Consider the following 24,485-nt stretch of genomic DNA (forward strand, 5'->3'; position numbering starts at 1 on the left):
GCGACCCTCCCCCGCCCCCCCTCTCCTGGCACGCGATGGCAAAAAGGTTAGCCATCACTGCTCTAGACACTCTAGAAAGTGTCTAGAGAAGAGCAAGATGATAAGGGGTCTGGAAGCTAAATCATATAATGAATGGTTGAAGGAGCTAGGTAATGTCTAGCCTATTGAAGAAAAGGATTGGGGGGGACATGATAACTATCTTCCAGAACTTGAGAGGCTGTCACAGGGCAGAGGGGATTGACTTATTCTTCAAAGCATCCCAGGTGGGTGGGTGGGTGAGGAGGACAGGACAAGAAATAATGAGTGGAAGCTTGTTAAAGAGAAAATCAATCTAGAAATAAGGAGCCGTTTCCTGACAGTGAGAACAGTTAATCAATGGAATAGGTTGCCTCCTGGAGTTGTGGTGCTCAATGGTGCACTGCAGGTTTTCAAGAATAGACTGGACAACCATTTAATGGGGTTGGTATGTGGTCTCCTGACTAGAAGACCTCGAGGTACCTTCCAGCTCTATGATTTCATGTTCAAGGCTGCTGCTCACTTGCTGTCCACTGTCTAGGGAACTTTGCTGTCCAGGAAGTTAGACAGGGGCAGATATGGCATGGCAGAATCTTGAACACTTTTTAAAATGATCATAGACTAAAGAATCCATATCAAATAAATCTGAGTATTGAGATAGATGTTGAAGAGAATGCCTGGAGTTGTATGTAATATATTATTGATCATTTGCTAAAGATGAAACATAACTGGGCCAAAACAAGAACCCAACGGTAAATCCTTGAATATTTCATTGAGGGTAGTCAGAGATTTAAGATGGTTAAAAAAGCTAGAAGAGTGATTGCACCATACATTACCAGGAAAGCTGCTTTTTATGCTTCTCCATGGACTTCTCTTCAGAGAAAATAAATTAACATGAATATGTGAAAAATCAGAACTGGGAAAAGCAAATGAGCTCCAACTAGGATGCAGTTTATTATGGAAAGTCAGCAAGAGTAGGAATACGTAATTTGAAGTGGCATAATTGTGCCTCTCCACATCATACAAATCCCAATGAAGAAGATTTTAAAAACCCACTTACTTGGATAATTGGCCTACTGTAGTTTTTTTGCAAAGAGACGCTAAGAGCTCTTTGGCACTGACTTAAAAAAAAAAAGATTATCTTTTTCAGCTAGGGACAGCATGCACAGCACAGTTTCTGGAATTCTTGATAAATACCAGGGCCCATATTTTCTTCTGGATAATAAAGTAATGATAACCAGTTTGTTATAGTGGTTAAGGTCAAGGCACCAGGCTAGAAACTAAGAGACTTTGAGTTCTAGTCTCCTAGTTCTTGGCATGAAGCCAGCTGGGTAATATTGGGCCAGTCAGTTTATCTGAGCCCTAGGAAGGATGCAATGGCAAACTGCTTCTGAAAAACCTTGCCAAGAAAATTTCAGGGACCAGTCCAGTCAGTGTCCAAAAATTGGACACAATTGAACAGATAACAAAAGTAATATGTTGCACTTGTGTTTATGTGGGTGCCCTTCCTTCCGGGGTCTAATCCGGATGTGTTCATACATGTTGCCTCTTGTGTTGATGTTTCCCCTCTCCCCTCATGGTGTTTGTCTCTGTAACAAATGTGCACTGGGAAGCTCATACTGGGCTCCAGATGCTCCACTTAGAGTCACATGACCAGGAGGAAGACACAGAAGAAAGCAATTGGCAGCATTCCCAGCTGTTGTCAACTGCCTATTCCATAAGGCTTCCCTGGGCAAATATGGAGACCCAATATTCACTCTTTCCAGCCCATTTTTAGATTTGATCTTTAATTTGCCAGTTTCTCCAACCATCAAAATTTGGACCATGTTGATTTTGGGTGGAAGACAGACAGATGGATGAACAGACAGAATGCACAGGTCCTTTACATAATTTATGTAAAGGTCAACTCCCTCTGACCTGAACCCAGGTTTTCTTCTGACATTCAGTCATATCGATTAACTTTTCTGATTTCAGTGATCCAGTGAAAAAATGGATCCAGGTTTCATTTAAGATGGGATTGATAAACTATCATAGCATAAACTATTACTCTAACGGAAGCAGAGGTAGTGTTCAGCAGGTTCTGACCAGTTCTGGAGAACTGGTAGCAGAAATTTTGAATAGTTTGGAGAACCAGTAAATACCACCTCTGGCTGGCCCCGCCCTCAAGTCCCAGCTGGCCCTGCCTCCGGAGTTCCAGATGATCGGGAGGAAATGGGGATTTTGCAGTAACCTTCCCCTGGAGCGGGTTGGGAATGGAGATTTTACAGTATCCTTCCCCTGCCACGCCCACCACACCATGCCCACAGAATCGGTAGAAAACTTTTTTTGAATCCCACCACTGAGCCGAAGGCTGTGAAATTCAGAGTCCATTGGAGTTGGATTTCTTTTTTTTTATTATTATTAAAAAGTTTTTTAAAAAAAAAATTTACACATATTTCCCCCTCCCTCCTCCCCCCTCCTGCCCCAACCCTCCCCCCCCCGGACTTCCCAGAGCCAATACAGGGTATAGCATTTAACAATCATAAAAATAACATAGGCTAACTATCTATAAATTTATCTCCCTCTTGCACTTTAACTCCCCTTGTTCAAATCTAAATATAACTAATTAAACCAATTATTGCTTGAAAATAATCAATCCACCTTCGTTCTTGTCCATTCTTCAATAATAAGCAAGTCTTCTTTCTTCCAATATTACACATTAGCCCAATTACAATTAACCATCACATTTCCAACCCTTACATATATTAACACATTAACAAAATATTTTAACCAATCTCAAATAAAATATATTGTAAGAACCTTATCTTTACTTTTTACCCCATACACTTATGTTAATTCTTCCTGGAAACATTCCTTACTTAATAGCTTTCCTAAACTTATTCATCTTATTCTCTACAAATCCTTTACATGTAGTTAAATACCCTCTTCACTATTTAATATCTATAAAAAATATTGTAAAAACCTTCGCTCAACCCTTGCACCACTTATATTTTCCTTATAACCCACAAGTTTATATTTATTCTTCAACAAAACATTCTTCAATATAACATTAATGTAATTTAAAACAAAGTATAAAGGTTTAAGTAATATCCTTCTTCTAACCCATAAACTTATATTAAATGATCTACACTGTCCATAACTTTTACATCCACAATATTTTTCTTTTAACCCATCAGTTTATATAAATTCTTCAATCTTATTCTTCAGTCTTATTCCTCCGCCTTCTTTTATTTTTATAAGTTCTTGAATTTGCTGAAATTGCTGTACTTTACAATCTTGTTCTCTTTGCAAAGTAGTTCCTTTCAGTAAACGCACCTCTTTAACTGCGATTGAGAGTCCATTTTTACAAAAAAGTTGTGACAATTTTCCAGTTAACTGTGTCATAGCCTCTGGAGAAATCTCTCTCAGTATTTCCTGGTTACACTCCTTCAAACCTCTCAGCCTTTCCTTCTTAATTTGAAAAACGTCCATTCCATTTTCCAAAGGCACATTGAACTGGATTGTTTCTCCCACCTCTTCATTCAACAACTCACTATTATTTGGCATCCGAAATACCGATACAGTATCTTCTCTTGTATCTTTGTTGTAAGTTTGAGTAAAATCCTTCTTGAAAAACCTTTCCATTCTTTCCACTATCACGGAGGTAAATGATTCTAAAATTTCTTTAAAGAGATCCACAGTCAGAATTTGTGTATTTACTGATGTATATAGTGGTAAGCCTTCATCACTTTCAAAAAAGCCAGCCATTTTTTTCTTCTTTTTTTCCCCCCTCCCAATAAAACTTAACGCCAAGGAGAATCTTTCGGCGCCGGCGGAGCCACCGGAAGTTCGGAGTTGGATTTCTTATAAATTTAAATAAAGAAAATAATGTGAGAGAACTAAACATTAGCTGCTGTGAAAACAAATAGTAGTATGGATGAAACCTAAGCATTTATTACACCTTGCATCATGTAACTCAAGATGTCATCTCTGTTAAATATAGTTTAGTAATCTTGATGAAATATATTATGTCATGTGGTAGATACTATATTCCTATAGTATCCTTGCTGAAGGCAAGGTTGATCTCTAAAAATATTTTTTTTAAAAAAAAATAAATGAAAGGCAAAGGGATGACAACCAAAACCATGCCCAAGCTTATAATGTTTTAGTTTTTAAGTTTTTGTAGCACTGTTTTAGAATTCTGCATATATATATATTTAGCAGTCCTGGGGATTTGCTTATCCTTTACATTAGGAGAGGTGTCGAGTAATTTTTTGGCAACAAATTCAGGTCAGTAGGTTTATTTGTTGGCATCATCTTCTCTCTTACTGCCTGTCTGCCTGCTGTGCTACTTTGAAAACAAGGTTGCTGAAATAAACAAGAATGTTTCCCAAGAGTAGACAGGCATTGTCGAGTAATGATAGGGTTCTCATCCAAATATTCACTAAGCCAAAACACAGCTGCTGTTTCACGACACCATCCTCGCAGCTGCAAGAACATCCATATGCAGTAACATCTATTCTGATGGAGACCCTTCTTCTTGGCCACGATCCTTTGAACTGAGGCTTCCCATGAAAAGATGACATCCTTTAGAGTCTAAAGTTTAGACAAATCTCTATCAATCTGAGTCAGATTGATAGAAGTGGAGGAAAATACTGCTGGGGAATAGCTATTTAAATTATGAGCCAGTTAAATATCAGAATTAGTTGCAATGGAGAAGAAGCTCATAACTAGCAAAAACAAAGCATTTTGGGAATAATAAATTATAGATGGAAATGGGGAATAAATTTTAAAGTGAATTGATTCTGAAAGGATTTTAAGAGAGGAGTAAAATATTTTATGTTAAAACTATGGACATTAGATGTGATTTAAGAAAATATTGATTTGATTTGGGTCTTAGAAGTAAGTAACAAAGAAGTAACAAAGAGCTGTCTATAGTTGGAGTTTAAGATTTAGGGTGATATAGCAGAATGCCAAATATTTAGAATAAGATGTTAGATTGAGTGATAAAAATTGGGTTTGGATTTCTTCGTGTCTTTTTCTTTTTCTTTTTCTCCCCCCCACTTTTTAAGATGTTAATGGATGAAATTTGGAAGGGAGTGTGAGCAACTGTACTTATTTTATACCGGATTAAACCCTTGCTTTAAAAAGATGTATTTTATCTATGTTTAAAAATAAATAAAAAATTTTTTTCAAAAAAAAAAAAGTTTGGAGAAATTTAAATGGAAATATCATATCCTTTAGTGATTTTTTTTTGTTTAGTGGTTTTGATGCGTGGGATGGTATTTCACTCTCAGTCATCAAAATGCAGGGGTATGGTATCTTTTGTAGATACATATTTCTATTTTTATCTGAAATATCTATTTCAGACTCATCACTTTTGTTCTATGTTTAACAACCAATACTACTTGTCACAAATGTGATTGAACATTTGATTGCATATTGATGAGTTACAGGAAACCAAAGATTACTTTCACCCAACTGTTCAAGGTTTGAACAGTTACCTTACTGATTCAGCTTGAATGCGATGTGTTTGTTATTGAGTAGTGCGTTGTGTGATCCTTCTTCAAAAGGAAACCCTGGTTCACAAATCGTATTTCACAAAGTCTTGAACCATATTCACTTTGGATCAGCTAAGTATTTGAATGAATAGATTTCAAAAGCTTCATTGTTTTGAAAAGGCTTGAAAGAAATATTGTGTGTGTGTGTCTGCATAAAATAAAAACATTAAGAAATACATGACTCCTGATTGTGATAACAGAATAATAGAATTGGAAGAGACCTTTGAGGTCTTCTAGTCTATTTGCTTACACACAAATTGAATTCGAGGCAACTAATACATTTGTTTTTAATTGTTGTTTAAAAAGAATAATCATCTTCATGTTGAGTTCCATTCTTGATGATTGCATGGATATTTTCATGCAATTTTCTTGCCAATGTATGTATAAGGTGTGCCATAACTTAATATTTTGTCACATATTTGCTATCTTACTGTCCTGATAGGTCTCCCTTCATGGTACTGCTTAACTTCTGAGCCCAGGCAAGGTTGTCAAAGTATTGCTGTTTGTTGAGATCTAAATTTGATGTACACAAAGAACTAGATCAGGGGTCTCAAATTCAATTTCATTGAGGGCTGGATCAGCATTGTGGTTGTCTTCTGGGGGCTGAGGGGAGGGGCTTGGCCAGGGTGGTCATGACTGACTGGGCATGGCCTGCGGGTGTGGCCATCGCTTGACATCACTCATATGGTGGCGGTGCCTGTGGGATCCAGGCGGGGTTGGGGAGGGAATCCAGGGGTCTCTGGCGAGTGGGGTGGTGGGCAGGAGGCTCGTACCATGGGATGAGGTGAGGTGCGGTGGGGGTGGGGTGGCTACAGCTTGAAACTGTTGGCCCCTGCATGCTTGCCGCCCATTGTGCATGGGGGGTGATGGTTTCTGGCTGCAGCCACAGCCTGCTGGCCCCTCAGCTGGCCCACTCTATGGCTCTGGAGCCCACTGGCACCATCAGGCTGGCCATCCAAACAGCAGATGGAGAAGGAGTGGGAGAGGCACATGATGCGAACTGTTGGACGCACTTACTCTGTCCCACTGTCTGTTTTGTTTTGCGACTGGAGAGTAGGTCACTGCTGGTCATCTTCTTGGACCCCTTGCAAGTCTTGCCCTTGGCCTGAGCATGGAGTGTGTTCCCCCCATGCACCCAATGCACCTTGACCCGCTGCTGGCTGCTGCTGCTGCTGTTTGGCAGACCCGCTCAGCCCGAAGGAGATGAAGCGGCCAGCTAGAAAGGCCGAGTACAGGTGGTAGAGCACACCCAGGCCCAGCAGGTAAAAGACAGCTACTCTGAGTGGGGAAAGCCAGATCCCCATTAGCGCCATGGTTTTCCAGGCCCAGTAGAGATGAGGGGGCGAGGTGCAGGCATAGTGCAGGCATGGCACTGATCTGCAGTGTGGCCATCTGGGCCAGACCGTGGCCAGCCAAAAGGCTGAGAAATTCATGTTTCAAGAAAGACAATCTATGGACACTTGATTATTGTAAAAAATTTATAGTCTCTCTGTGCATCATAAATGATAAACTAATGATCTAGTAGCTGGTCTATCAAGCAGTGAGTTAAGAATGATTCCTCTTGTCATGATCAGAGAAGCAACTCTCAGATTCACCCCTCCCTGAATGGCTATAAAGCAAAGTGCATTGTTATTTTAAAAGGTTGTAATTTTAATGATAACTCTGCCACATTGCTCTCTATAAGACATTTATATATGCTGCAGTGTTAATTATAAGTCTAAATTATCCCTCATGTATATTATGTGGGCTATAATTGCAAAGAGCAAGCATCATTTATGCAACAATCAATATATGTTGGTTTAGAAAGTCTGTATGGTGTGAGCCCATTTCAGTGCACGAGTGTATGAGTTGTACTGCATATCTCTAATCTAGCTAGCTCCCATATGACAGTCAGCCAAAAAGCAAATAGATGCTTGACTATTCTTTCAAAATCCTTCTCATTGAAATGTGCTTTTTCTGTTGTTTCTCAGTGATAGGAAAAATTAAAATTAAAAGAATACCAAAGAGCCAATTTGATGCAGGGGATAAGATGGTGGACTAGAAAGTAGGAGATTGTGAGTTGGCTCCTCCCTTAGGAATGAAAACTAGCTGGGTGACTTTGGGCCAGTTACTTTCTTTCAGCTTGACTATTTCACAGGGTTATTGTGGAGAAAGTAGGTAGGTTGAGTTGTACAAAAATAAAGCTGGAGGTATAACTCTAAGAAGTAGTAGCAAATCCTGGCAACATGTTGGGATTGGGAGCACAAAGTGGCTTTTGAAGTATCTGTAGAATGAATCACAGTTGAGGTCTTCCATGTAGCCCTTGTGATGTCTCCCTGGATATCCTCCTGGCTTTGTGTCCCACCATCATTTCTCTCGTTCATCTAGTCAGGCCATCCCAGCAACCGCTGTGTAAAAGGATGAGTCGTTCTCTCAAAGCAAGGCAGTGGTCACAACATGTTCTCAAAATGGCAGTGGGGCCCCTGGTGAAAAATGAGGAGTGGTAGGGCTTTCCTGGGCAGTCTAGAGAGCTCCCTAATAGGCTCATAGATTTCTCTGCACTTTTCCTCATAGGCGGCAGGCCTGCAGTTGCATGAGATTCTCAAATTCAGCTGTGTTTCCTAGAAGGAAGCACACTACTGGCTTGCACCCTACTCTTCCCCCCCCCCCCCGAGTCAGATGTATTTTCAAAATGGCTCTGTTTTGCAAGAATTATTGATTATGCTACATCTTGGCCTCTAGTTATTTTGAGGGGCTTAAACTATATATTTTATATTAGAATTCTTTCCTACAATATTAGGGCACTTGAATTGTGCATGTGTAAACCAGGTCCTAGGGTAGATTTATTCCGATGGCCAAAAAGCTGTCAGTGTCGTGAATTGTACAAAAGAATGGTTGTGGAACAGGTGCCAATCCAGCACAGTTATACAAAAGAAGTGTTGGTTCATTTATGTAATATACAGTACAGTATACTTAATTATGAGCTTGCTTTAGGGAAAAGCTTAGAAGTGTTAATCTGTTTGTTTATTTATGCTAATAAAATAACTGGACCAGACAAACCTCATTGTTTTTCTATTAGCTGGATCATTTGGAAGTTGCAGACATTACAATGGTTTGATTAAATCTATGTCCAGCTGCCATCCCTACAGCAAATAAATACCATACAGCTACTTGCGCGTGTCCTCTGAGTTAAACAATGCTGAATTATTTCTGCTGCAGTACAGTCTACTAGGAGGATGGCAAAGCTGCTAATGCTGAAGGCACTTGGATGTCTCCACTGCATTGTTGATTCAGCTAAGGAGAAGCAACGTGTTTAATTTGTTTGAAAACTCCTGCATTGTAATAGAAGAATGTTGTAAATCCATGTGTACTAGAGCCTCAGTTCTACACAGTTCATTTAGAGGGAACAAATGTTTTCATTGAGATGGTTTGAGAGTAGCAGAAAGGGGGAGAAGCATTCTTATCCAGTAATGCTATGACCATCTCTACTCTGACCTTCCTTGTTAAAAAAGCCTTCTCAAGGTGGCCTTTTCAAAAATTGTTACATATGTTTGACATACTGTTATGTTGCATATGTTTTGGTGTCAGTTGTCAGGATTTTCCATCTTTCTTTCCTTTATTGCATTTTTATTTAACTTATTGTACCTTGATTTGCAGAAAGCTTCTGGCGAGGGGGGCGTGGCAGGCCAACTGCCTGATTCTGCCTGCCTGACCCCATACAGGCAGTTGGCCTGCCGCCCCACGCCATGCCACCCCACACCTGATCCTGACTGACTGACAACAGGAGCTCGTGGGCCTCCGTAGGGCACAGATGTCCGTGTCCATGGGTCCATGTCACCCTGTGCTCCTGCCCTGCCCTGCACCGTTTCTGATGTGTGTGGAGGGGCATCAGTGCTTACATGCAGCTGGAGAGGGTGCCTGGATGTTCTAATGGTGCTGGGGTATTGTGGGGTGTGGGGTGGGGCAGCTGAACTGCCCATTCAGTTTTAGGTTGGAGTCAGACGGAGAGGCAAAAGCAGTGGGAAGAGGTCAAAATGGGAAGCCCCTGCCCACTGCTGCCTGCCCATTGCCCGTGGCAGCTTCCTATTTTCACTCTCCCTTCCCGTTGCAGTTTGTACAATTCGGCTGCCCCTCCCACTGTACCCCCAGCACCATTCAACCCCCAAGCACCTTCCCCAGCTGTGCACTGATGCCCTGCCAGCCCCCCTCTTTAGGCATCAGAAACAACTGCATGCAAGCAGCCTTTGCCTGCCACCTCCCCAGCCCCACTTTCCCAAGGGGCGCCTGGCCTCCTCGAGGCTTCTGCTGCTGCCGCTGCCTCCATGAAGTGAGGTGAGACCAGGCAAGGCCAGGTGTGGTGAGGAGAGGCCAGGCAAGGAGAGGAGAGGCCAGGAGTGACAAGGTGTGGCTGGGTGGGGCAAGGTGGGGCCAGGCACAGCGAGGTTGGGTGCGGCAAGGTGGGGAGGGGTGAGGCAGGAAAAGGCAAATGAGCTGCACATCAGAATCCCATTTTTTTGAGATGCCAGACTAGTGTGCATTCACATGCCTCCAACCCTCTTGCTTGCTGCAAAATCAGATTGCAGCAAGCAAGGGATTGGAGGCACGTGAATGCACGCTAGTCTGGCCAGTTCGGAGCTGGTTCGCTGAACTCAACAAAAAATTAAGTATCAGTTATGTCAAACCTGTGCGAACCGGCAGAATCCCACCACTGGTTTTGGTTAGAATGTTAGACAGACCTTTCTTACGCCTTCCTTCTGTTGTACTCTAGCCTTGCACAGTTTTACAAAATCCAAAGGTAAGTGAAAGCTACCTTCTTAGAAGAGATTGATTGCAGTGTTTGTTCAATCAAGCAATTACTGTATCTCTGAGTTCAACCAGCAAATCAGAAAATAATGTGGGGAGTAATCTTACCTTTCCTGCTGTCTAGTTTTCACCACATAAATTTGTTTGGGAAACAATATATGAAACTCAAATCAGGTGTCTTAGTGTAGGACCAACTTATGAGATACTCTAGAAAATGCTTGAATCATACGAAGACATAGAGATTTATTGTTATTGCTTTTAACTTTTTGTTTATAATAAAAATAAATTGGCTTCAAAATAGAATTGTCACTAGATCTACCAGATTTGGATTGCAGAAATGCAAACACTCACTAGATCAGGAGTGTCAAACTTGCGGTCGGAGGCCTCATACACTGGCCACGCACACCCGTGTGAAGACAACATGACACTGAGTTTGACACCCCTGCACTAGGTGGTCGAAAGGAGATGCAGAAAACTCTCCTTTGCTACCATCATGTGTTCATCCAAGTTCTGACTGGAAATGGTAGCCCTAATTCCATCAGTTCCATCTCCCATCTCTACATCTGCCCTTGATATTGTAAATGTTACCATTCTTCATTATAACTGGAACTTCTCTCAGATGGAGAGGTTGGTTAATGTATCTCTGAACCAGTTTCTGTTACCTCTAGAGACATGTCCACTTCTTTCCCCTTTTGCACCTTTATGCACATATTAGTAATTTAAGTTCTCTTTTTGTCATATACATCAATTTCTATGAAGTAAACTCTTTACATTTTATGTTTATGCCAATTAGTTCATAAAAATTACTATATATGACAAAAAGAGAACACAAGTTATTTATATGCCTCAACTTTTCTACCATAAAACGAGTCATATATTTAATAAAACAGACAGATGGCTGAAGAGATAGCAAGGTCAGAAAAAGTATTCACCAAGAAGACACAAACTGAAACCCAGAATCAAAATGACCTATGGAGATATTTTTTGGTCAGCCTCCCCAACTTGCCATCCTTCAGATATGTTAGATACTTTAGCTCCCATAATCCACATTCTGTATGTTCAGAAATTTTTTGACCAATTCACTGGAGACAGAGGAATATAGATCAGTAGTCTAGGCTTATCCAGGGATATCTAGATGATGATTGTAAATATGGGCTACTTTTGTATCCTTTTTTAAAATAGAAATCTAAATGTAATTTTTGATGTTTTAAAATGAACATAGGAATTTTTAGTCATGTTTTTAGGAAAAAGTACACACACACACACACATCCCACAACACACACACACACACACACAGACGATAATATACAAACATGCTAAATAAAGCTGCTTTCAAAAGAATGCATTTTGTAGACAAATTGCAAAATAGTGTGTATAAGAAGAGCAAATATTTCTCCTAACATGGCAAACCAAAAGAAAGAGACCAAGTTGGAAAGAAACTGAAACCAACAGGTTTATCCATCCTTATTTTAATTCAGAATTTCACTTGAAATGTTGCTAGTTAGTTGCAAATATTCTGTTGAAGTGTGCTAGTTAACTAAACTTGTGTGACACTTGGATCTAGATGAGTCAGGAAGAGAAATGAGGAAATTAGAATGAAAACATCAGTTCTGGTTACTCTGATCACCAAATCATTTCCAAATTGGAGGACCATACGGATCAAGTTACGTTTATTATTTTTTAAAGATGCTAACCCCACTTTCACATATTAGTTGGCCAGATATCTACAACTGTGCAAAACCTTTGTGCAAAAAATGTTGTTTTATTATTCTATTATTTTTTTGCTTCCCCAATTAAAATTGTTGTGTTAAACTATCTCCCTTTTTATTGTACCCGTTTATTGTAAAGGGTGGTCAAAGACCATAATAATGATAATTGATTTGATGTGATTTGGTTTCCCCAAAATATTTGCAAAACTATTCTCCCTGATAGAAAGATGTAAATTAGAACATTAATAGCAAAATTATTATATTGGTTAATTCAATGCAAAGCAAGAATATTTATACAATTGATATAGTCATGCAGTATTTCAGTCAAACCAACAGTTCATTGGGGAAGGTATAGTATCTGTTCAGTTTTGTTTACATAACAATGAGGATTTAATTTCTCACTACAGTTGTTGAGGTGTTGTTGATAGATCGATGATGATGATGATGATAGTGCAAAGACAATTTCATCTAGTTTATAGATATGTCTAAATATGGAATATAAATTGTTTATTTTTATTGTTATACAGTTGGGAGATCAGTTGCAACAGGTTCCATAGCATCAGAATGTACAATGAAACTAAGAGATAGAAGTTATTTTTGTGGCATACTAATGATAGATTTTTGTATTTGTATATATTTTGAAGAGGAGAAAAATATAACAGAATTTGGACAGTCACATTTAACATAGGCCTAGACATTGTCTTATTCTCTGCTTTATAAATTAATTTTACATCCGAAGAGACGCAAAGGAGAGGATGAATGAAGCCTCCTCACTTTGTGCTTTATTTATTTATCACATCAATTTGTATGCTCACTACTCACTGTACCCTAGGTGGCTTGCAGCTAGTCTGGGAAGAAAAATGCTTGACTTGATAAGAGTTCAGTAAATTCAGCTTCTGCTTTTGATGCTTTTTTTGGCTTGCTTTTTTGTTTGTTTTTTCTTTGCTTATAAAATATTTCTCCGAACCCTTGCCATAGCTCTTATTCATGCAGAGAATAAAAAAGCATGGCTGCCTTTTCACATCTAGTTTATCTATCAAAGTATTTAGCAGCAGTTTTTGTTACAATTTAGAATTAAATGTTTATGTGCAAAGTGAACATGTGGTGAAGAACAATAACTGTCGTACTTACATTTGTAGCTAACTGGTTCATGCTTAAATAGAAATCTGCGTTGTATTTATTTGTTTGTTTGTTTGTTTGTTCTGCTTTATAGTTTTGGTAGCTGACCACATTATTAGACTCTGAATGACAGAGTAAAGTGCAAAAAAATAATATAAAAATTAATAACCACCTCCCCAAACTAGCTGCCATTAAGCAATCAACTCTCATTAAAACAGTGGTGAAATAGTGTAGTTTTAACAGCTTTGTGAAATGCCAAGAAGGAGGGTAGGGCACATACTTTCCAGACAGGCAGTTCCAGAGTGCAGGGGCTACAACAGAAAAGGCTTGCTGCTTGCACATCCCTCTGACTTCATATAGCATAGGATTCTTCTCAGGCCTTCTCCTATTGTTCTTAGGCAGATGGGCAAGGTGATGTCTGGTGTAACCAGTGCTGTGTCATACAGGGTTTTGTAGGTGATGACAAGCATCCTAGAACTTGGTGGTAACCAGTGCAACAACTTTAGCAGCAATATTATCTCCATGGTGAGGTTTATCTATCATCAATCCAGCCATTGCATTCTGGATTAATTGTAGCTTCAGGGACCATATTAAGGTAATTCAAATGAGTGGTGATAAAAACATGATTTACCATTGTCAAAGCATCATGGGGTTATAACTGGGTCACCAGATGGAGCTGGGCAAAGTCCTTCCTTGCCTTGGCTTCCACTTGCTATTTGAATAGCAGCTGTATGTCCAGGCAGATCTTAGAATATGAACTGTCTTCCTCTGGGCAATCCAATCCTGTCCAGTTTCCCATATCAGGTCCAATGTTACTGGATGTCTCTTGACAAAGAACAACTTGATCTCGGAGGGATTTAGTCCGAACTTATTTCATCCACTCAGACCCCGATTGCCTCTGGAAACCTCCATGGCATCTGCAGTTCAGCCAGGGGTGGTAATGTTCAGCTGATATTATCAATATGAGTCTCTTTTTCCCATTCCTGCTTGAGATCTAAATAAATGATCAGGCAAGTTGCGTGGCCTGAAGTTATCATGGAAAGCTAGAAGAGTTATGCCCGGCAACCCTTTTTCTGGATGTGATCTGTGCTGTTTGTATTCCGAAAGGTTCTGATGAGTATTCCTTGCTATATTAAAGACTCTTTGAGAATGAATCTGTTTCTAAATTTCATTAATATAAATTACTCTGATTTAATAAGTAGTTCTGTGGTGGTTGAGAAATATTATCAAGAGATAATTTAATTACAAACTTATCATTATGTATTTTTCCATTACTTGTCCATTATTATTATCCACTACTTTTCCATTATTTTTCTCAGAAAAGAACTATGCATAATTAGGGAGTGTACAATATTTTACTCCTGTGAATAGGGACTGTTTTCCTATGTCAGGCTTGAGTGATATTCCTCCCTAGTGTTGCCACTCGATACGTTTGGGCATCACCAATTACACTTATTTTGTGACTAGTCCTTAATCATTTAAAAGATTACCCATGGTGCCCTCCTTTTTTCTTTTGGCAAATCATCAGACAAATGTGTTATTACAATCCCATGTTACATTACTCATTAACCCAGAATGTATAAAATTAGGTAATGGAAGAAATTTCAAATTTATTAGGCTTCCGAGAGTATTTTGCAGACATACACACCTGGAACTTTATTACCTCCCAGAGCTAAAAAAAAAAAACCCATTTGTAATTTTCAGTCTAGATCTCTGTGCTAATAATATTTCTACCAATACAAAAGATTACTGTATATGCATGAATATTGTTGTGTGACAGTACGTACTGGCTAGAAAGTGTTCTGACTGCTAAATATTTTCCAGCAGAAAGCGTTCAGCAAAATAAAAGCTGTCAAGACATTTCAGCTGCCTTGTACTGCAGAACGTTTATGGTGACTGGGAAAATACTGCAATGCAGCACATATGTAGTAGGACTAGCATTTTCCAAAAGGTTAGAAGATGTTCCCCCTCCCCCTAGCCTGTAGGTGGTATTTTAATCAAGTTCTCATGGCAACATAGCAATTTAAAAGGATGGTAGCCAACAGAAAATGGGTCTTTTATGTATGTGCTTGAGGTGGGGAGTATTAAATCAAAACATTTGCAATGGTTATTCGTGATTGCAGATCTTCCGAGGTTGAAAGAATGCCAAAAAGGGATGTTCCATTATGTGAGTAATTTCAGAAAACGTTTATGACATTTTTTGAAGAAAGCCAAATGGTTTTATTTGCATTTCTAAATATCCTCCTTCCAGATTTAACAGTTCCAGGATAGGTTGCTTTGGTGTCAAAGCAACCACGAAGTGGTCTTCAGCTTGCGTCTCTGAAATTGCCAAACAGTATTGCAGTAGCGATAGAAGCAGCATGCATGCCTGGATTGCTTTTATTCTCTTACAATGTCTTCATAATCTTGGAAATGTTGCATGTTGAATTTATACTCATCTTCCACTAGGAGCAGTTTTCTAAAACTTGCTCGCTTTGAATCTAACATTTTCTGTTTGTTTTAATTCATATACGATAGTCTAATGGATGCTGGGTGCTGACTATCTAGTAGCATTTTCTATGTACCATATATCACATCCACTGAGTCTTTTGCCTTGCTCAAAGAAAGACATTTACATGTGTAGTACTTGGGTAATCCCTAATATACATTTGAAATGTGGGTATAAATGCACAACTATAGTTGTCATCCATCCACATCTCAGTTTATACTTTGATATTCATCCCATCCCCATTCTTGTGTGGGAGGGGTAGGATGTGTTGTGTTGCTTTTCAGAAAGTAGAATCAGATCAGGAGGAAAAGGAAAGGGGGCAATAGTAGTAGATGCATACTAGTTATCTACTCTTTGGGTCATCCTTAAAGGAGGAGAGGGATACACAGTGGATTGGTCACTGAAAGAAAGCTCAGGCCCTAGCACCACTGAAAGGCCAAATTGTGTCTCTCCAGCCCTAATTCTGACAATTCAGACGCTGAATGAGGATCTTTTCCACCAAAGGATAGGAATATAAAGGGTAGGAATATAAAGGAGAGCATGGTTATATGGTAAAGGCAGAGCTACGTACGAATAATCTTGCCTTGGGAATCAAAGTTGGCTGCGTGACTTAGGGCCAGTCACTCTCTCTCAGCTCAACCTATCTGTTAGGGTTCTTGTTGTGGAGAAAATAGAAGAATAGAAGAAGGAAGGAGCCATTTTGAGTTATTTATAAAAATAATAAAGGCAGGATAAAAATCAATCAATCAATCAATATTAGACTGGCTTCCTGCTTTTTTTCTCTTTTATATGCCAGCTGTTTTAGATAGGGGCAGCTGTTTCCCATATACTGATATATGGTAGGAGGGTAAAGAAAAGTCTCCATTATCTTCACCCATTTCTTGATAGTTTCATCACAATGTTATTTAAATAATAAACTAATAAATGAACTTACTGTCATTTGGAAATTCACTTGATTGCTCATTTGGTAACATGTTCATGAGGAATTTGAGATAATAATTAAATATTCACAAGTAACAGCAGTTGATCAAGTCAGCCTATAATGGTACACAAATACCATGTTTCCCCAAAAATAAGACAAGATCTTATTTTCTTTTGACCCCCCCTCCCCCAAATAAGGGCTTGGCCTTATTATTGAGGGGTCTTATTATTTTGGGGGTGCAGGAGGTGGCGAGCATGGGACTGGATGTCCCATTGCTGTCATCGCCTCCCCTCCCTGTTCTTCGCACCGGCTGAGCGGCCCAACACGTCCCACCCCACCCCAATGGCAACAGCTGCTTCCCTTCCCCGGGATCTCTTTATCGAAAGGGGTGGCAGATGGGGCTGGGGAGAAGCGAGATGCGTGAAGCGAGACCTGTCTCCCCTTGCCGTCTCTTCTCCGCCCCTCACCAGGCATGACAGGGCTCCTGCCCCTCACTTAGCCACCTGCCCCCTTTAGGGATGCAATTTGGAGGTGGCAGGTAGGGCGGGTGAGAAGTGGGATGCGCATCTTACCTTTCAAGCTCTGTCGCTTTCCTCACTGTTGTGTCCAGGGAAACATGCTGTAAAAGAAAACCTTCTCACGATTTCAAGAAGTTTGAACCTGAAGACCAGCTGGCCGGTGCACGCTTGCATGTTTTTTGGCCATTTTTGGTGGTTTTTCGGGCCATTTTCAGCCCGTTTTTGGCAATTTTTCAGGCTGTTTTCAGGCTGTTTTCCAGTGCTCCAGCACCCACAAAGACCAGCTGGCTAGTGTGCATGTGCGCGCTGGAAAACAAGAGCAGCTGGCGATAGCGCACGTGCCCACAGAGAGGGCTCTGTGTGGCATCTCTGGCATGCGTGCCATAGGTTCACCATCACGGGCCTAGACACTGTTGAGATGAGAGTTACCCCAGGGTGTTTTCTGAGGGTGAGGATGAGTATTGAGTCTTCCCACTCCTAATCCCAACTCTTTAACCATTACAACACACTGGCCCTTTGTGCAAGATATAAACATCTTTAGATATTCCCAAGATCTGAATCAGCTGCTGCTATGGCCAGCAAGAGTGAGAGCCATCAAGCCCTTTAAAAATGAACTATTTAAGAACTGACTGAGGAGTAAAAGGTTCATGCAGTCTAAGGAGACAGGGAACCAAGTGCATGATTCTGACCTAGTCATGTCAGACTGAAAGTGTGACAGGATTTCAACTGACAAATGCTTTGACATTTGAATACAGTCTTTTCATTCAATTAAGTGTGCAGAGGCCAAGAATAATCTTTCATCCAGAGACAGGCCCTTTGGGTATGAGCTGAGGTTATCAATGGGGCAAACATCTCATTTTCAGTGAGTAAGAAAGTACACTAGATTTCATTCAAAGCCCTGCAGCATCTGTTTTCAGACAGACATCATTACTATTCAGCATCCCATTAGGGGGTTACTGTTGTAAGTTGGAGCTGTATAAGAACGGAACAGGATTCACTATATTATTTTTTATATTCATTGCATTTCTGTCGTCGAAAAGAGAATTCCTCAGTGCTACTGCTTTCATTAAAGTACTCGCCTGTTCACTGGTTACATGTATGCTGGCATGCTGTTCATTAGTCCAACAAGGGCAATATTTCATGCAGTATATTTTTATGTTTAGCTCTGAATGTTAGTACACTGCTGTAGTCTGTGACATGCTGTCATTCTGCGCACTCTTCCCCTACACCTGCAAGAAATGCAGACACCAGTAATTTGTTAATGCTTTGTGCACAGTTTATGGCCTTCAGCTTGGAAGCTGTTTTTGAATTCAGAACGAATAGGAGTACAGTTTATCTCTGATCTGTGATAGAGATTTTCTTGAAAGTTTAGAAATTGGACCTGATGAGAAATAAAAATATTGTATAGGTCAGCAAATGCCTGCTTTAGTCCATAAAGCTAAAAAAAGCTGGGAGAAATCTTATAATGAGGAGCAGATTCAGATTATGTTTGCTGGGCATTAGTGAAATAGTAAAAGATAGATGTTCTAGTCAAGCTTAACTGTGCCTGAATCTCTTAAATGGCTTTGGTGAAAAGCTTATTAGCAAACAGATGCTAAAATGTCATGCCCAGAATTTAGCATTTAGTAATTTAGTAGGAATGTCCCATTTGTTTGGACTGGATGAATGCTGTCCATTTTTGGATTGGACTGTGAGTAAAGAGGTATCTTTGGATCTTAAAGGCTGTGAGAATATGGAAAGTCTTTCTTTCTGGGCCATCTCAAAAAGTAAAGATTTTCACATATACAGAGGAGAAATGTGATGCAGAAACAGAACCTGACCCTCCTTATAGAATGGTACCTTTTTGGGGGAAGGCAGGGCCTAAAATATAGGGCATTCCTCCTCTTTTTTTATTCATGTTGGAAGCACCTACAAATTATAAACATATGACATTCCTCATCAGGGGTGGGTTCCACTTACCTTTACTACTGTTCGCAGCGGGAGTGCTTGCTTGCTTCTGTGCTAATTGTTTTCTGCCTGCTCTGCTTTAGGCCTGTAAATAAGTGAGAAGAGATCCTGCCCTTGGTCTCCTCTCTATCTTCAGTCAATATAGTCTAACACTAAGGCCAAGGTATTGTAATTTCTCTCATCCTGGAATCAGATTTTTCAGCCCTCCTTCAGTCTTTTCTGACAAAATATGAAAAGGCATCGCCTTCCAAAAATTCACATACACAGTCATCCTGCACTGAATCCTCTCTGCCTTTTTTTTTTTACACTTCATAGAAAGAACATTTGACTATGTCAGGTTTGAAGGAGTTTATTTAGTAGGAAGTTCAAAGCCATCAAGATATCGCACTGTTCAAGTGTAACAGCTGACCACTCTGTGTTTGTCTGAAATGGGCAAGAAATGTGACATTAACAGGCATTCCTCTTTTATTTCTCCGGGCTGAACAAAGGCATTATAGTATTTATTGCACCCTACTCTCAAAGATCTTTTTCTCCTTTTCCAATTTTGTTTGTTTGTTTATTTGTCAAGTACTTTATGTGGCTTCAGTAAAAAGAAATGAACCTAAGTGGGTTAACACTGAGATATATAATAAATTATACGATGTATCACATTAAAGTAATCAACATTTTAACAAGATGATTAGCAAGATAGCCCTCTCCCATCCTAGGTATAGCCATCCGTCTGTCTGTCTGTCATCTAATTTATATAGCCTTCTATCTCAAGATCTGCTGAGCAGTACACAAGCATTTGAACTAATATAAACAACTTCGTTTTTCTATAGTACAATCATTTAAAAAAACAGCAAAAACAATATAAAACTGTATAACAAAATACTGAGCCAAGGTAAATACAGCCATCCTTAATATCAGTACAATCACTGCACCAGCTCTACCCCATTCCTGGGTCCTCACGACTGTGGGCCAAGGCATGTTTTGAGGGCCTTGGGAAAGGCTAGCAAGGTCAGGGTCAGTCTGGGGTCTGGGGTCTGATGTTCCAATGATAGTCACACAGAAAAGACTCTTTATCCAACATGCCTGCAACTCCAAATTTCCCAACCTTCTAAAGGTTAACAAAGATGCAAATTTTACTTCTGGGAAAGCTAATTCCACAGAAGGGAGTTCTGGCAGAGATTGCTTCCTTGTGACCAGCATCAAAATAGCAGGCAGATTTGGGTGATTGAAGATCCATATTTTCAGCACATATTGCATGAATTGCATGTATGTAAAAAAGGGACAGGACTTCATCACTCCTGCTGTTCTTGCTGTTTTGACAGGTTGATCCACAAAATACCTCTATGTGATTTTGTTACACACAGGTGTAGTTGTTAGCATAATTTCTGTATTCACACTTTTTCAATGGGTAAATTCTGCTTTAAGTCTACAGCCCTACAGATATCCAGATTCCAAGCCTTAATGTAGGACTTCGTACATTATCATGACCATCTTGAATTGTACCCATAAATAAATTGGTAGCCAATGCAGTTCTTAGAGTACCAGTATTAATATGTCCATGTAGAGAAATTCTCATTAGTACACAGACAGCTGCATTCTGCACCAGGTGAGGTGTCTAGGTGATTTTCAAGGGCAGAATACATGATGGAAATTCATTCTGATAGTGACAAGAATAGAAATGATAGTTGCTGATGCCTCCCAGTCCAAGAACAGGAGCTGGGCAAAGAGTATTCAGACAATAGTTTCTCCACCTGCTGTTAAAATTTATGGACTCCCATCAACACTGCTCTGGAATTCATTTTTTGGTTTAATAGCCACTCTGTCTTGTTTAGACTGATCCTAAATCTACCCTTCCCCATCCAAAGCAATGGATTGTTGATATGATGTTTATCAATACAGAATTTAAATTAGTGTTTTTTCAACAAAGGAGTAAAGAAGAAGAATTTTAAATAATCTGCTAAATTTGTGATTCTATTCTTTTCTGTTTCTGATGCAAGTTTCCAGGCACATTTTTTTCTCATTGTTCCTCATCCTAATTTTAAGTTTCTGTGTAACTTTGTATTGGCAACTCAGTTATATATGTATATTTGTGCATAATATTTCTTTTATATATATAAAAAAGAATAAAGATAAAGTTGGCAATTAGCTTTTAGATATCCTTTTAAAAAATAATATAACTGATATTTGAAAAATAAGAAAAGGTTGAGGATGTTGAGGGAAATATTAGATTAACAAAAATAGAGAATGTCAGTGACAAAGAATAAACAAATGAAAATTCCTAGTACCACTCAAATTTTGGGTTTTTATTGGGATGAATTGTGATGTAAGAAATTAAAGACTAATGTGTTTCCTGTTGACACAATCATTTTGCTAACATTTTAGGGCTGTTTTAACCTAGGTTGGGAGTCTTGGGGTGATCTGAAGTACAACTCAGAATAGCCTTGATTCTTGACCATTCTGGCCAGTTTTTCTGGGATATATACATTTAGACTCCTACATATCCTACTAATTTCAGGAAATTTTTAAAAAATGTAATTCTTAATGTAGGTTTTATTATTTAAAAATCAATTATAGAACATTGTATTTTATAATATATTATGAAACAATGTTATATATATTTATCATCTAAATGCACCCAAATATTGATACCTATTCTGGCATTTTATAATCTGAGATTATAATATCTGGTTTGCTCTTTGGAAGGAAGTTCTGTTTCTGTCAATTAGGAGTTTTCATCTGGTCTGTGTAGTACTTCAATAACAGGATTTTTTCTCCCTGAACTGAAGCTTTTCTCACCAGTATAGTAGTGGCCCGGTTAAGAAACTTCTAATTAATTATGAATCAACTTAAGTGGTTCAGGAGGTAGTCCTGTTCATTTATTTATGGTTACCCAATAGTGCGATGGGTCAAAATTGTATTATTCTATTTCCAGGCTAAACTAACTTTTTAAATTTTAAAATCAATAGTTTTGATTTTAAAAAGCTATTTTAAATTGGTAATATATACTTCCTGCTCTGCAGCTGCCCCCAGATCTCTCACATTGCCTGTGGTGAAGACACTCAGCATTGTTTCCTTGGAAAGACACCCAGAATGGGTTAAAACTTGCTAGACAGATGGTCTTGCAAGTGCGGGACTAATAATTAAATCATTATTACATGCACTTGTGGGAATAATAATTCAAACTTGCCCCACATAGTTCCTTCAAGGAATAGAAATAAATGTCAGTTTAACAAGGTAAGAGCTCTAAATAAGTTTGAATAAATTAATCCAGACCAAAAGAAGGGGTTGCTAATCAAAGAGAGTGGTAGGAAAATCTTGCCCATACAGTATGTGTATAGGCATTACTGGCTTTTCATGAAAAATGTACTCAGGACTGCACACAACTCCCATAATGCTAGACAACAAGAAAGATCCAGGACCTGGGCTCATACAGCACAAATTTGTGACAAGCCTTAGTAAGACCACACCTAGAATATTGCATCCAGTTTTGGTCACCACACTATAAAAAAGATGTTGAGACTCTAGAAAAAGTGCAGAGAGGAGCAACCAGGATGATTAGGGGACTGAAGATTAAAACATATGAAGAACGGTTACAGAAACTGGGCATGGCTAGTCTAGTGAAGAGAAGGACCAGGGGAGACATGATAGCAGTGTTCCAATATTTGAAGGGCTGTTACAGAGAGGAAGGAGTCAAGCTATTTTCCAAGGCACCTGAAGGCCAGACAAGGAATAATGGATGGAAACTGATCAAGGAGAGATTCAACCTAGAAATAAGGAGAAATTTTCTGACAGTGAGAAAAATCAACCAATGGAACAGCTTGGCTTCAGAAGTTGTGGGAGTTTCATCACTGGAGGCTTTCAAGAAAAGATTGGATAGCCATTTGTCAGAAATGGTGTAGGGTCTCCTGCTTGGGCAGGAGGTTGGACTAGATGACCTACAAGGTCCTTTCCAACTCTGAGTCAAAGACTGCTTATTCTAATTTACACTAACATATGTTAAATGAGAACATAATCTGACATATTGCATTGCAACTCTGATTTTTTCAAGTCAGAAAAGTTGCAGCTTTGAATAATATTACTCTGAATATCAGCCTTCTGCATATACAGTACATGGAAATTAAATTTAAGATTAATGTTCATTTAGTAGTAACAGGCATTTTGAATTTTTGAAATTCACTCTAAAAATCTTAACATTTTTACACAGATGCACACAGACATAGAATATGCAAACCATGCATAATTCTTGTGTTTGGGACTGAAAGTACTTACTATGATGCTTGTCCACCACTTTATTTGGTTTTTGGAAGCCATAGAGTTCCTGAGCCATTCTGAGATTGGCTGCCACTTCAGGGACTCAGAGTCAAAGTCTGATACTTCTGCTTAAAATATTTTGGCAGTTCAAGTACAAATAGTCCTTGTGGCAGTCCTATGATCCCACTAGTGAGTTGTTCCTTAAGCAAATCACTGCAGTTGTTAAGTGAGACATCACCTGACTGTGACCTGCAGTATCACTTCCACATTCTCTATTAATTCTTAACTATTTCTTAATTAACAATTGTTGGAAGCTGGTTGTGAAGCACATAAATGGCAATCGTGTGACTGTAGGATGCTGCAGCTATCCCAAATGCATGTCAATTACGAAGCACCCGAATGGTGATCACATATCCATGTGATGCTGCAATGGTCATAAAGGTGATAATTGGTTGTAAAATTGTTTTTTTAACCATTATAAGATTTAATGGTTGCTTAAGGAGGCAGTTGGTAAGCGAGGACAGCCATTGTACCTTTTAAATGTATGTATTTTTTTAAAAAAATGATCATAAACTATGCTTAACACAAATACAAATGCATGCTTAATCTTACATGCTTTTTCCTGAAATGAAGCAACTAAGAGAGCAGAGAATAATTTTATACATATTGTCAAATCAAGATATATTTTTCTTTTAAAAATGCTGGATAATCTATTTAATAGCTTTGTAGTTTCTTTATCTTGATATAAGCTAATTTTACATCAAAAGTTTTATGTGCTAAGTCTGCATTTTCCCCCAAAATTTATTCAAATTTATTCAAATTTTCTAGGAAAAAACCTTGAATTTACTAATGGGTAGCATTTATATTGAGAACCATTTATATTGGTCTCATGTGGTTAAGACATCAGACTAGAAACCAGAGATCATGAGTTCTAATCCTGCCTTGGGCACAAAGCCAACTGGTGACCTTGAGCCAGTCACTTCATCTTGGCCCTAGGAAGGAGGCAATAGCAAATCAGTTCTGAAAACGTTGGAAAGAAGACTACAGGTAGTCCTCGAGTTACAAATGTAACGGAACCTGCCCATTCCATCCATAACTCAAGAATTCGTGGGAATGAATCTCATACATTGAACAACATCACTCCCTGCTTTCACCCACGCATTTGCTAATTAAATGCATGGACAAATGCATGGTTCGTTAAG

General features: G+C 39.1%; 1 protein-coding gene across 43 annotated transcripts in view; it reads left to right on the forward strand.

The window, feature by feature from the left end:
- Positions 1-24,485, forward strand: part of MAP2 (microtubule associated protein 2) — a 259,617-nt gene that overhangs the window by 130,156 nt on the left and 104,976 nt on the right. The window contains exon 1 of one of the 43 annotated variants that reach the window (XM_034431999.3): positions 15,236-15,333. The exons of the other annotated variants lie outside the window; for them this stretch is intronic. The gene's annotated coding sequence lies outside the window, so the exon portion shown is untranslated. Of the gene's footprint in view, positions 1-15,235; positions 15,334-24,485 lie in introns of those variants that run through there. 43 annotated transcript variants of the gene reach the window in all.

Source organism: Pantherophis guttatus, chromosome 1 (assembly GCF_059756535.1).
Source record: "Pantherophis guttatus breed Tessera chromosome 1, ASM5975653v1, whole genome shotgun sequence".
Lineage (NCBI taxonomy): Eukaryota > Metazoa > Chordata > Lepidosauria > Squamata > Colubridae > Pantherophis > Pantherophis guttatus.